The sequence below is a fragment of the Thermobia domestica genome, chromosome 6 (genome assembly GCF_964235325.1).
Source record: "Thermobia domestica chromosome 6, izTheDome1.hap1.1, whole genome shotgun sequence".
Lineage (NCBI taxonomy): Eukaryota > Metazoa > Arthropoda > Insecta > Zygentoma > Lepismatidae > Thermobia > Thermobia domestica.
The window spans coordinates 171,369,953-171,386,582 of NC_137459.1; the positions used below are offsets into that span (position 1 = coordinate 171,369,953).

Genomic DNA, 16,630 nt, shown 5'->3' on the forward strand with positions numbered 1-16,630 from the left:
GTGTCATGGGGTTTCCTCTCTCTCCAGCTACTGCCAACTTCTACATGGAGTATTTTGAACATGAAGCTTTTGATCTGGCGGTTCTTAAGCCTTCCTGTTTCTTTACATACGTTCACGATATTTTTGCTATCTGGCCAAATAGACCTGAAACACTACAGGATTTTTTGAAGTTTCTTAAACAGTCATCATCCTGAGATCAAAGTCACCATGGAATTAAAGCGGAATGGATGCCTCCCTTTTCTTGGTATTCTTGTTCGCTGTAAACCTGACGGAACATTAGGACACAGTGTAGAAAGTCTCCGTAAATGACCAGGAAAGTTCACAAGAGGAATTCAATAATCTTAGTTCGACGCTACAAGAGTATGATTACAGTCTTACACACAACAACATGACCATAAAAAGGGCCGTTACTTCCGAACACAAAGTGATCAAAAAAGTCAAGAGTGAGGATTCTCTCCCTCCTCTACCGTATCAGCCCCGTAAAAGTAGATCTGAAGATGGAAATTTGGAATAACAAGCTGAAATTTTCAGCATAAATTCTACTATATCTATATATGAACATAATAGAAGTCCTGCTGCCATCCGAACTCATCTCTCAAATTTCAAACTATTATAACTACAGATCATTTTAAGATAAGAACTTTGTTCTTGCGCCATTTTTGAGACAACACATTGGAAAGTATTTTCTAGGCTAAAGCGTTTCTATTTGTTGCCGCCATTTTAAAATATGGCGTCATGAAGTGAAAATGTTACGTTCTTAATTCTGTTTTTGATGTTTAAGCTCAAACATCTTCGTAACCGCAACGAATTCTAATAAACAACCTGAAATAATCATTATTGGTTACTTCAAGGGCTTTCCAATGAGGTATGTATCATTAATGTAACTTTAAAACTAACGTAGCTAATAGCTTTTATATAATGAAAGGTGTAATGCATAATCTTCCGTGACATCAGTAATAGTGATAGCATCAGATTCAGTAATTTCAGAATTTCGAGGAATTTGCAGCAATATTCTGAATAGATTCTATAATATCTTTATAGTTACGACTAGATTTTATAGTTACAGTTTTGTTACAGTAAAAATGGCAGTTTAATTAAGTTGTAATACAGTAATGGAAGCCTCTATCTTCAGATAGGCATTGTAAATAATTTAAACATTTACACATCAATAAGAAACCATACTACATTGACCGTTCAGTTTACTCTTAATTACCAATATCGGTAATCACTTCATCAATAATTAATATATATTTTAAAAATAAAAATACTACATTCACACATTGTATAATAGAAAAAAATAGCATTTCCATTGTAAAGCTCTGGAGTTTTAAGGAGAGTTCTGTGCTTCATTCAATTCTGCGACGGCGATGAGATGGTTCAGCACTCTCATTTTCATTTGCTGCTTCATCATTAGAAAAAGGTGGATTAGCTAAGTCTTCCTCTTCTACCACATCACGATTACCGTATCCATAGCCAGTACAATGATCACAAAAGTTGCTGCACATAAGCTGATGTCTCCAGGACGTGCATCTGAAATTGTACTCTTCTTTCCAATTTCATATCAAATTCAAGGGATCATTAGACTTTTGCTGAGAAGGAACAGGTTGATGATAATTTTCTTCTTTCTTGCAAGTCCATTCAGCTGAATCTAATTTCATATCTCTCCACTCTTGTATCGGGTAGTAGGTCGTGAATGAATGTTCCCTTGTGGAAGCAGATTGGAGGGAGGAAAAAAAGATTGAAATCAGCATTAATTGGTTGACATCCTGTAATTCCCATGTATATTAAATATCTCTTCTTATTTAATGTGTCATTAGACTTTCATTGGTACGCTGAAGACAAAAATTCCTCTCCTGCAGAATTAATTGAATTATGACAGGTAACCGGACTGTTGCAAACCTCACTGTTCTTTGTAATGAAACTGTTTGTGTCAATTTCTTGAAAGGTTTTCTTTTCCCCAACTTGATTTAGCACCAGCGGAATCAGTGGATTTCTGGCTCTTCCTTAAGACCAAAACGAGCTTCAAAGGTAACTATTTTGCCACATCCGTAGAAGACATCCAAAACCAACGAGACGGGTGAGCTTCGGAACATACCAAACCAGGACTTTCAGCGTTGTTTCCATCAATGGCAGAAGCGGTGGAACAAGTGTGTGTGTTGTCAAGGAGCCTATTTCGAATGCGATTAAATGAATGTGTACCTATATTGTGGTAATAAATAGTTACAAGGAAATTCCGGGAACATTTTGATTGTCCCTTTCCTTTGGACAAGGTTGTGTAGCCAAAGCCAATCAGCAAATGCTTCAATTGGCTCCCATGAGCTACCGAATCCTACGGTATGACCCCGGGAACCCTAGGCGATGTCCGAACCCTGACTACCCCTATCGTTCCACAACACCATCTTCGCGTGTACAGGTACCACACACACGTTGAGACACTCCTGTATCTCATCCTGGATCCAATAGTATGTGTTAGTCTGCATTTAAGTTTGATGCCAGCCCTTACCACACAGAGCTTCATCCCTTTCACTGGGATCAGAAACCGTTACCCAGATACCTCGGATTAGCACTTTTTCCCTGCAGGCAGGAACCTGCCATCCCCTCCCGGTACAATCGACCAAGCAGTACGTGACAACCTCTAATTACGGTAGAGGACACCGTATCTTATCAGAACCAATGACTGATGTAGACCGTCTGCTCAAAGCAGACATGTCTATTTGGAAGTAGGGGCCTACTCCCCTGGTAGGTTCGCCCAAGCTATACGGCGCAACTAGTCTGTCACGTATACGTAATAGCAAAGCAACATTTCAAATTCAATGGTACGTGTACACCACCATTGGGAGGGACCACACACTCTCCCTCGATAGGGTCGTTCAAACAATACGAAACTTCCTGTAATTACGGTAGAGGTACACCGTACATTACCAGATCCAATGGCTGATATAGACTGCCTACCTTTAAAGACAATAGCCATTTGGGAGTGGCAAGCTCTCCTGCAGGGCCGCGTGATCCTCAACCCAGTGAGGAGAGCAAAGCCTGAAAGGAAGGATTAGCACTACTTCACAACTCGTGAGGTACGAGTGTGCGTCAGGATAAAGTCCAGATAAAGTGTGCGTTAGGATAAAGTCCACATAAAGTGTGCGTTAGGTTAAGTATCCCATCTCGGACCCAAGAGCTCTTTGAGCGCAGTACCTACATCATCTTCCCGGTAGGGCGCTGGATCCACCCCCCTGAGCACACCAACTACCCCTCTTTCACACGTGTTGGAGTACCACGTAGTCTTATCTCGCGGACCCAAGGGTATGACTTAGTTGCCCAATTCAAAGGATAGCCGTAATCTCACCTCTGCCAGTAGATCGCTGCCCGCCTTTCTCAACGCGGGCATGTGAGACTGTAACATGTTTCCATGTACTTCTCACTATTATGCTGCCAAAATGTCTTGAGCCGTGGCAAAAATGCGAACTAAAGCTCACACCCCGACACACCCACGCGTTGAGCCAATAAGGGTTCAGCAGCTGCTAGGCGAGAGAGTTTTAGCGAAAGAGTGTGGAATTCCTTCAGCCGATAGCAGCGCCTGAAACGGAAGACTAGGTGTCAAGTCAATGTGGTATATTTATAGTAATCTTCCCCTCCGGTACTAGGCACATGCATGCAATCCGCATGCGGCCACAGAGGGTCCCTCCTCCCTTTCTCAGCACAGGCTTGAGACCCGCCATGTTGGAGTTACTACGCCCTATGCTCAAATCTACGTGTTTGGTTAATTTCTCGAATCCTTCAGAGGGAAGTTGTGCCTTCAGCTCCTTCATTTGTTGTAGATATAACGCCACATATCTCTCATAATTAATGTCTCCAGAAACATGAAAATGTGGAAGCATTTGCTAGAGACTATATAAATGTAGGTCCCAGTCACCTGATTTCTCGGCTCTTATAGAAAGACGGATTATATCTACTAGCTTGAAATATTTAGCAAAAAAAAAAAAAAAAAAAGTTTTGTGTGACTACCTTTACTTGCTTTATCCAGTTTTATATGTAGGCATACTGCAGATAAGAACTCTATAAGAACTGTAAATTTGACAGCAGTTCGTAAAGCTTGAATTGAAATATTTCAGGTTAACACGCCACGATTATGTTCTTTAGGCTAAGGGAGACGGATGATTACAATAAGTGAACAATAATGGAAGAAATGGTGAAGTGAGAATATGGGAGGAAACAAGAGTACCCGAGAAAACCCACGGACACGATCTTGTCCACCACAAACTTACTTGGGTGGGGATCGTACTAGAAACCTCACGCACTAGAGGTAAGCTCTACACCATTGAGCCACCATGTTCCCTCTATACAGGAGTTCGAGTGTCTGATTCATTACTCACTAAAGAGTTATTTATTCTCCTTGATGATTTACCCTTCATAGCACAACATATATCTGAAATCATTGAATTATTTGTTATGGCCGTCTGAGTTAAAAATAAGAAAATAATAAAAAAAAAAAGCACGAAGAGCACGGGAAAAAGCATGACCTATTTTTATATGAGAAACTATATTATTCAAAGTTCCTCGAGTCCATTTCCATCCATTATGGTTTCTATAGGTCCTAGATTGATATCGTTTCATTTATCTCAAGTCAATGTAATATAATATCTTTATTCATGCGAGCACGTTAAATTATACCGGAAGGTACCGTAAGGTGAAGGCTTTCATTATTCTGTTCAAAGTAATATATCCCAAACTGTAACCAGAAAATCTGTCATAACTAAAGATATTACACAATCTATTCAGAATACTACTGCAATTCCCTCGAAATTTTTTAAATTATTAAGTTTGACTACCACTATTATTGGTGTTACGGAAAATTATGCACCACATCTTCCATTACATAAAATCTATTATCTACGTTAGTTTTAAAGTTACATCAATAATACATACCTCATTGGAAAGCTCTTGAAGTACCCAATAATGATTGTTTCAGGTTATTTTTCGGTATTTGAAGTGGTTACAAAGATATTTGAACTTAAAAACAGATTTGAGAATATTCCATTTTTTCACTTCATGACGCCATATTTAAAAATGTTGGCAACAAATAAAAACGCTTTAGTCTAGAAAACACTTTCCAATGTTTTCTCTCATAAATGGCACAAAAATAAAATTCTTATCTTATAATGACCTGTAGTTATAATAGTTAGAAATTTGAGAGATGAGTTCGGATGGCAGCCATATTGATGACGTCATATCTTCGCTTCCTCAAATGGGATTCCTTGGGACTGTTAGTGTGTTCATATATAGATACGGTAGAATTTATGCTGAAAGTTTCAGCTTATTATTCCAAATTTCCACCTTTAACCCAATTGGGAGCTAATTTTACTGGACCATTTTGCCTTTTATCGGCCACACCACTAGCAAACTCAGCAGAATACTTCCCAGACATTATATAGTAGTTATTCACACACCTCCGGCCAACATCAGATAGTTACTCAAACCAGTGAAAGACAACCTTCACCTCTACACTCCTGGAGTACATGGTATGGCATGTAAATGTGGCAGATCTCACATACGGCAAACTGCACGTATCATAGAACAACGATGTAAAGAACACAACAGTTACATCAAACTTCAGCAACCCGAAAAGTCAGGACTAGAAGAGCATAGCTTTAAGCTGGGACACAGAATCAATTTTACAAGTACCACCATAGTAGCCAGTGCAGCAATTTTTGGAACAGAATAATAAAAAAGCCACACACATCTAACGTGAAAACAACAGTCTGAATAGAGACAATGGGTTTCAACTCAGTCGCATCTGGTCATCCCTTTTCAGGAACAAAAAACAAGCGTTCAACTAAACCACTTCTCGTAACCGCGACTACAGCCAATCAGGAGCCAGTATTTCCCTCAGTCAACCACATGCCTCTACAGAGTCATCATATCTATATGCCCATACATCTCCGGTCTCTTAATCCCAATCCCTGAAGATGAATGCAATGTCTGCATTCGAAACATCAGAAATTGATATCTTCACCTAGCTGGTAGCCCGAGAACATATACCGTAAACTTTATTGTAAACAAAACAGAATATTTCTCATTTCGAGTTTTATCTGTACGTACTTTACGTAAATTACAGAACTTAGATGCAGACTCAAAATTATCTGATACACTTGCATAACACACGACGCAATGATGCAGCTAGAAATTCAGATGAAGTACAGATTATGTTCAAAGACAAAACTTATATGCTAATGCACATACGCAGTGAAGAGATTCCATTGTGATGAAATTTCTAAGTCCTGAAATTCTATGGTCACTAGCAAAAGTGCATTTCTTTATATGTTCTCTTACCAATAACTCCGGAATATAAGGATGAGCTGGCAGTTTTAATTGGAGATTTTCTACAGGTTAGCAAACTTAAATACTTCATAATTAAAGATAAGTTTTATTTTTCATTCTCTAAAAATCTGTAATGAAATTAAAAAATGTAATAACACATGTTAATAATTTTTGCTGCACCCTACAATTGTTAGAATTGTGAATTGTATTTCGTCCACATACTTTGCTTAGAAATATTTGTTTTGCCCACTATTTGAGGATAAAATCCAGAATAAGCAAAGTCAATGATCTATCTATTTCATTTGTCAATTACCAACCATTTCAAGAAATTTACCATCAAACACACAAATAACAGCAATTAGCTGAGACATGCTTTACCTTTGATTACGATCCACCTTAACATCGACTACTTAAGCCCACGGACACAACTCTTCATGGTATTTCTTTCTGCATCCTGCAACATAAAATACCAAAAATTTGCTTTAAAATATTTTCTACTTTATAAAGAAAAGTAAATAGATACAGTCTCTTACGCTGAACCTCGAATTCTTTGACTTTCTCATACAATTTTAAAAACGTGTGATGTAAAGTTAAACATATTTATAACTAGTCTTTGATCGTTTAGATGATTGTAAATTTATTTTCATGTTCGCTGTAGAAATCAACCTGTAAAGAGCATGTCGTGTGTATATATATATATAATATACAGAGTGAGTTTTTTTAAGTTGGAACAAGTTTGTAAGAGGAAAAATCATGAAATTTTGTACTAAGTAAATACGAACAAGGAGAAAATGTTTAATGTACCCTGCTATGCCGATAGATGCCTACTGCCGTACTGCCAACTCAACATAAATTTATATTTTGTCAAATGGTATTACGTCAGATTATTACATATTTCAAATGTACATGCTAAACGAAAATTTACAATACTACGTTCCAAACTAAGGACGCTAAAGTATCACAAACATCCAAAGTTTGGAAGCCTCTACCATCATAACAGTACAATTGAGACGAACAGGCCAATGCACACACAAAGTACCTCGGCGTTGTATACCATGGTCATATGACGTATTTCAAACAAGTTGGAACCAAGTTACAAGGGATTGAAAATTTCATTTTTTTTTTTTTTTTTCAAAAGGATTTACTGCGAAAAAATGCTTAGTATCATATCTGAGTATTTATATCGTTTGCGATAAACAAACAGCTCATTTTGCCGTTTACAACACTTTAATAGCACTAACCGATCCGGAGCTGTGGTAAACATCGCTATAGTTTCCAACATTGCTTAAAATTAGGTAATTATGAGAACACATAATTAAATATATCAAAAGCAATTGCTGCTGGAATGCTATAAAAGCAAAGGAAAATAATAATCATTTTAAATAGTTTTCACATATATGCCATTCTAAGCAATGTTGCGAACTTTGCAGTGTTTATCTATCTATCTATCTATCTATCTATCTATCTATATATATATATATATATATATATATATATATATATATATATTAACTAACTAACTATGTGGCCTATGGAACACGGAGGTTCGATGCCGCGTTCACAAAAGCTCTCCATTGATTTCTGTCCTTAGCCAACTGGATCCAGTTTCTACTTTGGATTCCTATTTCTGGAGATCCATCTTAATATTGTTCTCCCATCTGCGTCTAGGTCTTCCTACTGGTCGTTTTTTTTTTTTTTTTTTTTTCGATTGCACTCTCAATTAAAACTTTGAAAGCGTTTTTACTTTCTTCCGTTCTGGCTACATGAGCTGCCCATCTGCGACTCCTAGACTTGATAAACCCAACAATGTTTGGTGAATGGTATAAATTATGTAGTTCCTCGCTATGAATTTTCCACCATTCCCATTCTCTTAAGTCCGAATATTCGTCTCAGGATCTTGTTCTCAAATAGTTACAGTCTACGTTCTTCCCTCGGAGTAAGTTTCGCAACCATACAGAACAGGCATGATTACTGTTTTATATATTTTAAGCTTCAAATTCCTCGACAGAATTCGTGACAACAAGGGATTTTAAACTGGATAATAACAAGAATTCTCTGGTTTTAGTAGACTTTTATCATAAAAATGGTTTTCGTCTGTTAATATTAATCCTAGATATTTGAAAGTATCCACTTTATCAAAAATACCAGTATCATTTGATATTTTAACGCATCCATAATTTGCCGTATTACGATCCGGACGAAGTTCCATGTATTTAGTTTTCTCTGCATTTATTTCTAAACCCATGCCCCTGCAAGCGCTTAATAAGACCTCTGCATTTCTTTCTATTGTTCTCCTATCATCCCCTATTAAATTTACATCAGCATATGCCATAACCTGGTGAACACCATTCAGACTATTTATCTTCTTACGCGCTTGTAACTTTTAAACTAACAGATACATAACGCTGAAATTTCATGTCATGCAAATATTGACAGGGTGATGATGTTTGATATACACTGCAATACCAGATTAACAGTTTTGCCAACCCAACATAAAATTATATTTGTTCAAACAGCAGTACGTCAACTTATTACATATTTAAAATTTAAATATTATTTAATTATTTTTAATAATAATATCATTTACAGTTACACTGATTGATTCGGGTTTAATGGGGGATGTCAGCAATATTTACAGTTACAAACTAAGAACGCTACAGTATCATACACATTGAAAAATAATCCAATTTTGGAGGCTTCTGCAACAGTAATAATGCAAGTGACAAGGACAGGGATATCCAAAACGATGTAATACCATATTTCTTTAAACAACACTATGATCTTTATATCTATTGAAAACGACCTCTTTAATTGGATGAAGTATCATTTAAACAGCTTTTAGAAATAAAGGCTCTTGAAAAAAGTAAAATTTTCCATCCCTTGTAACTGTTTTCTTATTCGAAATCCATCAAATCATGATTATAGAATTAAACAGTAAAGTATACTAGATGTACACTGACCCGTCCGTCTCACTTGCGTTATTACTGCTGTAGAAGTCACCAAAATCTGGAAGTGTTACTGTATCGTCCCGAGTTTGCAACACTGAATAATAAATGTAATATTGTATGTCTTCGTTCAACATGTATATTTGAAATATGTAATAACCTAATGTAGTAGCATTTGAAAAGAACTTTATGTTGGGTTGACAACACTATTAGTGGTATCTCGGAGTACGTCAAACACTGTCCCCTTGCCAATATTTGCATGATACAAGATTTCAACGTATTTTTCGTCTTAGTTTAAAAGTTACAAGGCTATACCAAGATATATATATATATATATATATATATATATATATATATATATATATATATATATATATATATATATATAGCTACTGCTCCATAGAAAAGGAGATAAGACGTAGCATAATCATTGCTACGTTACATAATCAATTTTATGTTCTTAAATTGATTTAAATAATCTCTTGTGTTGAAGCTTATTATATATATATATATATGCCAATAATACACTGGTGAACAAAAGAAAACTGACCTTTGCAACGAGATAGAATGACTTGGGACTAGAGATAAACACAAGGTTTGTTTCCTCCAAAAAGCAAAAATTTTACTGTAGTTTTTTTTTATTCTATTTTCCTTTCTTTTCTTTTTCTAAAGGAGAGTTTCGCAGGACGGAAGAAATCTTAACAATGCGTCAACTTTAGCAATTTTTAACGTCGCCGAAAAAAAATGTTAAGAAACACTGAAACCGTATGAGCAAATCACAAGAATTCCAGGTATAATGCAAGGCTTTTCATATTTGAATCGTATAGCATCTATCAACAAATATAAAATAGATATAAATTAAACTCAAATACAAACAAAGACAACCCCTGCATTGTTTCTTTCCAATTAAATCGAATTAAATGCAACCGGTACACATTTTATGCCGCCGTTTGTCTTCGCAAGTTTTAAAATATAGACACATACTCGAGTACTTGCGGGAGAGAAAAGGAATGATGATTTAACGCTACAACGCTCACACCTTTTGCGAAAGGATTTTGAGTTTATCCCGAAGATGAAAGTTCATGGTGGATAACAATTTCACTGTAAAATTTCTCGTGGTTTTCTTGTTTCTTCCCACCTTCTATTGCCACCAATTACTCGATCATTACCTCGCATTTATGATTAGTCTCCTTTAGCCTACAGAGTATAATCGTAAAATCTTTCACCAAAGAGTTCATTTAACATGCCAATTTATTTATTGGCTGGGAGGATATATGTCATGTATTTTTTAGTTACAACAGTGATTTCCAATCAATGCTTTTTTCCCTTTGTTCCTCAATGTTCACTCACATCATCAAACTCTGTGTCACTCCTGTACACAGCTGGCAAGTCAGGCATTCGACACTTTAATTTATGGAAGAAATTATCGTAAAATACATATATATAAACATATATTGTAAATAACGGCAAACTCAACGAAATTTACGTGCAATCTGAACGCCAGGATATTACATTTGAGGTATTCGAGTAGTAATATCAAACTGCTCTTTGGCAGCCAATTCTTGTTACTTTATGTGTAGTTTATGGAAGTCGTTCTTGTTTCCCTTAGAACATACAGTTTCAAAATAAATGGACGATTATTTTGACCATTCACAATGCATTTTCAAGAAACAAGCTTTCGTTGAGATCACCCTTACTACGAGGAAAGCCTCATACCCATATCATAGAAGACTATAATTCATATTAAAGACATCGGACCATACATATAAGACTACATTTACTTTGTAATTTGTTAAAGCTGCAACACAACATCTTAGAAAAGACAATCCCAGATGGAAGTTGATAGCAAACATTCAGAAAAGTTTCGAATGACAAACAACAAATTTTGTAACTATCTTCGAATATAGGTTAATGTAAGATTGAGTACAAATGATCTTTAAGACTAAAACAAATGATCACTGAAACTAACCAGGCAGTTCTAAGATAACTGGAAGCAGGAGGCGTCCAATTAAGAAAATTCCACTCCCACTAACTTTATTTCATTACCGACTATGTCACATTTGTAAAAACATTTTAGAAGCTCTTGCTGTGCATGACATGCAAGCGGGCAATATCTGGTTAATTTTCCTATACGCGTGCAAGTCATACACCAAAGCTCAATAATTGCTAACGACAAAAATTCACATATATCTCTTTTAGTGTCGTTCTCTCCAACCTTTCATACGACAACTAAACAGCACAATTAAAAATCATGTAACATGAGAATGGTTATTATTAAAATAGCAATAACGTAATGATCATGCAAAAATTAGTGTAATTAATATGACAATAAAAGTATTGAACTGTTTATCTGTTTTTACATAGCGCCCATTTATACATGAACATCAATGAGAAAAGTATGAAAAAGAATTAGGAAACTATTTTGCATAATTGTGAATATAAAAGATCCTGAGGTTTCCCATCTTCGAAAATAACAAAAAATAAGATAATATGGATGTATTTCCTTGTTTCTGCCTATATTGTATAATGTACCTACTGAACCAAATGATTCGCACATTCAGACATCATGTTTCATAAAATAACCATACATAAACACATTTCTTGATATTAAAGAGAGAGGAAAATAATACAGACAGTATAATACAGCCTATAACTGTACACCGATATATTATATATACCAACACCATCGACATATTATATATATATATATATATATATATATATATATATATATTCTGTAAGAAAATATACAAAACGAGGAAATGGAATATTTGCATATTTTTCTGCTTATCACTGGAAGTCACAATCAGCAGTAAACTGAAGACTCGACTAAATATATATATCAAATCTACATTACTACAATTTTTCATAAAGTAGTTGTGCTAAGAAGCTTGGACCAATAATATGTACACAAGCCTGCCAGATTTAATAAATTGTTACACAATAAAGTATTTCCAACCTATTAGGTGTTATTATAATATTTAAAAAAATAAAGCCTATTAATGAAAAACTGAATAACAAATTGAAATTTTCTTTTCCAATTCTGAAATGAAATCTTTAAATTTTACGTCCCACGATTATGCCGGATAGGCTAAAGGAGATGGTGATAATGACAAATGAAAGAAATGGTTGAATGTAGAAAGTGGGGGGAAGCGGGAGAACCCCGAGAGAACCCACGCACACAGTGTTTGTCTACCATAAAGGTTACTTGGCGCGAGCTGCTCTTCCAATTCTGACTCACTAAAACAAAACTACCCAGTCGCACTTCATGACAGCTGGTATGATACGATAAAACAAGAAATACAGCTATTCCAAACAATATGGACATTGCATTGCTAACATCTTTCTTTCTCACCCACACACATAAAAGAAATATTTCTTTTTCATCAAATGAAGAGAATCTTGCACAAGCTGCATACCTCTCATTTTCCCAAGTCTTGCACTTTTCATATCTTGCTGGCCATCTCAAAGCCCTGGAAAGAAACAACTATTCGAATTATGCTCTGAAGTAACTAATGGTTTAACAGATATACATCCCACAGTATTAATAAGTAAGTGTTCCCAATATTCATATTTTATTTTCATTCGATAACTGAATCGAAAAATCGAAAGTTATGAGAATATCCCGTGGAAACGCGGCCTTACGGGTTAAAGTAGAACAAAGAGAATTTGAAGAGATCTATCATTTCAAGTATCTGGGAAGTATTTTGACGAATGACGCTCCAAAGACATGAGATCAAAAATTGCCATAGCAAAGACACATTCAACAAGAAAAGATCACTCTTAATTAGCAGGCTTAATACTGGACTAAGGAAAAAGCTGATCAGGTGCTATATATAGAGTATTGGAACGTGTGGTTCAGGGACTTGGACATTACGGAAGTTAAACTTCGAAATGTGGTGTTGGAGGAAAATGAAGAAGATAAAATGGACAGAGTAATAAAAGAAGATGCTTTAAACGGATAGGAGAGAAGTGGACGCATCTTGTCTTCTGCATACTGGCATACAGGGAAAGATGGAAGGAAAATGAGGAGTAGGAACAAAAGGAACACAACTGATCGATGATTTGAAAAACAGAAAATAAATATATATATCTGGGAGTTTGAAGAGGAAGCTGAAGATCGAGAAACGTGGAAGAAACATTTCCAGGCCCAAACCTAAAATTAAAAAGACCTCATTAGTCCCAGTACCTGCCAAAAGGCAGTATAGTTAATAATAAATAATAATTGCAATAGATTAACTGCTATCCTTTTCAACAGAGAAAGTAAGTGAGATTTTCACACGGTTAATAAAGTAAATCTACTCATCACTTGAACAGTTATAAAAGGATACCTGTAAGTCCACTAATGTGTTTGCATACATAAAAGTATTTTTACTTCTGAATATAAAACTATTTTGCATATACTTTCTGCAAAAACAAGTCATTTGTGGTACATGCCTATCCTTGGGACGTTAAATCGATTACAAAAGACCGCATCACGATATTTCTCACTGTTTTTGTTCTGATACCTGCCAACAGACGGACGGAGAAAGCCCTTCTATAAGAGTTTCTACATTTATGCATAGCATAGTTTGAAAGTCTAAAATATATAAAAGAAAGCTAATTTCATCTCTGAGACAAACCTTTGTTGCCCAGTTAATTAGCGAGTGTCTTTAATTTGTGCATCACAAGTTAAATTACTATTTTGTGCAAAAATAAAAATACATTCATGTATACAACTACAACATTTTGTGGCCACATAGATGTCTCTTTAAATCAATTATTTAATGGTATGTATTAAGGCATGTTTATAATTCTGAGAAGTGAGATACCCAATCTGCTGAGAAAGGTATCCGCATTACCGAAACAATACAGTTAATGGTACATTAAATTAAAGTGTATGATTACAAATCCTTATCAAGTATTTAAGTACGTATAAGTGTTATTTTCTTAACAATGTAAAAACCTCTTACAAGCTCTGTTGAAGATAGAGGCCAGGCTATTGGGAACACTTTTACATATGTCTAAATATCAGAGTTCAAATGTGTTCACTGCATACATCATTTAACGGATCAATAAACAACCAATTCACAAAGCAAATTTTTTATTTGATATTATATTGGGTCGATACATAAGTTCGTGCGGTTTTTCTTTTGGGTCGGCAACAATACGGCGTGAAGCGATTGTTTTTAGTTATTCCGTTGTTTTACCGTAGTTTGGAGTTTGTGTCTTGTGAAACACAGGTTTTCTTGATTGTGAACGTATTATTGTATATATATTTCAGACAAACTAATATGGAATGTCAAGTTGAGAAAAGTGATCATTTCCGTCACATTTTACTCTTTGAGTTTAATCGAGGATCCAGTGCAGCAGAAGCTGTGAGAACAATTTGTGCAGTGTACGGGAATGAAGCAATTGTTGAAAGAACAGCACAGGGAAGCTTCTCTTGACCAATGGTTAACAGATTTCTTCCAGTGAAAACCAAAACAGTTCTACAGGCGAGGCACTGAACTGCTACCTGAACGTTGACAGAAGGTCATAGATAGTGGAGGTGAATACATCAGTCAGTGATTGTGAGTTAATGTGAGTGACAGTAAAATGTATGCAATGTATTGTTACACTCGTAGAATATGTTAATGTTATGTCTATGTTGCATTTGTATTCATGTTTGTATTAACAGAACAGCAGAATAAAAATAAAACATAAGAACCGCATGAACTTACGCATCGACCCAATATATAATCATACATATTTAGTAGTGTAGTAGTACACACCTCGTTTTGATACTTCCGTCACAGTACTCCAACCACTTCACACTTCATTGACTCTCCCAGGTAGAAAATATAAATTATTTTTAAAAGAGCACAGATTTAATAACAAATAGGGTTACGGTTAACAAGGAAGCTAACACCCAAAATACTGCACCAGCTTTCAACCATTTATAAGGACGACAATATACACAATCATTCAAATTCAAGATGAATGTTAAAATTACGCTGCAAGACACATGAGTCAATAATCAGAGAAAAATCTGTGCAGTTTTTAATTGTTTTGTGTTACTTATTGAACAATTACAGAACACTTTATTTTACACATTAGCAACATGTTTCTGATAAATTGTTAAAATTTTTAATAATGCATTAAATAAACAATCAGTGTGCATTTGCGGTTTCAAGACTTGATCATCTGTATATCTCTGTTCAAAGTTTTAACACACATCTTTCGAGTTTGACTCATTGTAAATACTGTCGCTTCGTACTACATGCATATAAAAGAAAGGGTAAAATGTGTTTATGGAGCTGTTGTACATTTACTTCACTTTATGAAAATAATAATTTTAAGAACTGATTATTATTATATCTGTTGGATTGATTGTAAGAGAACTTAAATTCCGTAACTATTTCCTTAGGATTAGTTAATCAACGTAGGGTAAACCAGTGTTTCTTGCATATATTTTTTAATGATCCTCAGGAACAAATGAAGATTTAGAACAAATTGTAGTGCTCTACTACGTGGTTTACAACAGTTAATTCTATGGCTTGATGTGCAATCCGCAGTTCATTTTAATGTTATGAAAGTTTGTTGTAAAACAGTTGAGAAATTTATATTAAGTTTTATTAATTATATCAGTAGTACCCGGATTATATATCTGTACCTAAGTTCATTTGAAAACATCATTATAAATAGACCATGAACAAGAATTGAGTATTTTGTAATAGAAAGATATGCCAAACAAAATGGTAGCTTAATTTTAGGCTTGAGGGTCCCATTCCCTCAACACCACCGAAGCCTTCAAACATGATATAATCTTCATATGGATGATGATGTCAAAATTATCAGTACTAAATATGCAATAATAGTTGATAAAATTTCCGTATTTTGGTAAGTATTGCAGTATGTATTTTGAAATGATGGTAAGTTTTCTGATTATCACTGGATACGTCTTTCTTTTATCTGGATCTTTTGCAATGTATATCAGGTCAAGAAATATTGGATGTGCTGCGGTGATTCATGAGTATCGAAGCGAATATATATATATATAGTATATCGAGGATTTTCGTAACTACTCTCTAGATTTTCTTTAAGGCTGTCTAAATAGAACACAAATACGTATTCTCCGAATTTTAAAATATATTAAAATTAATATTAAAAGTAAAGTTTAATATTACATAGTAAATATGAAATACGAATGAATTACTTGGATAGGAACGTAAAGGCATATCGCATCATGTATGAATAGTAGATATTTACTGTATTTTGAGTTTCGTGGAGATAGTCATGCTTATTAACTTAGGGAGAATAGAAACTGATTTACTAACGATGTGTATATTACTGTTCTACCATCGTACTTTTGTTCGCTATCGACTTTAACAGCACACTTGGATCAACAATGA

At 35.0% G+C, this 16,630-nt stretch overlaps 1 protein-coding gene across 4 annotated transcripts in view; it reads right to left on the reverse strand.

Moving 5' to 3' along the window:
• LOC145688327 (plasminogen receptor (KT)) overlaps positions 1–16,630 on the reverse strand; it is a 69,564-nt gene that overhangs the window by 43,801 nt on the left and 9,133 nt on the right. For 2 of the 4 annotated variants that reach the window (XM_081762379.1, XM_081762381.1), the window contains exons 2-3: positions 12,677–12,730; positions 6,691–6,766 (exon numbers count right to left, since the gene is read on the reverse strand). The gene's annotated coding sequence lies outside the window, so the exon portion shown is untranslated. Of the gene's footprint in view, positions 1–6,690; positions 6,767–12,676; positions 12,745–16,630 lie in introns of all 4 variants that reach the window. The other 2 variants (XM_081762380.1, XM_081762382.1) reach the window with 2 other exon arrangements.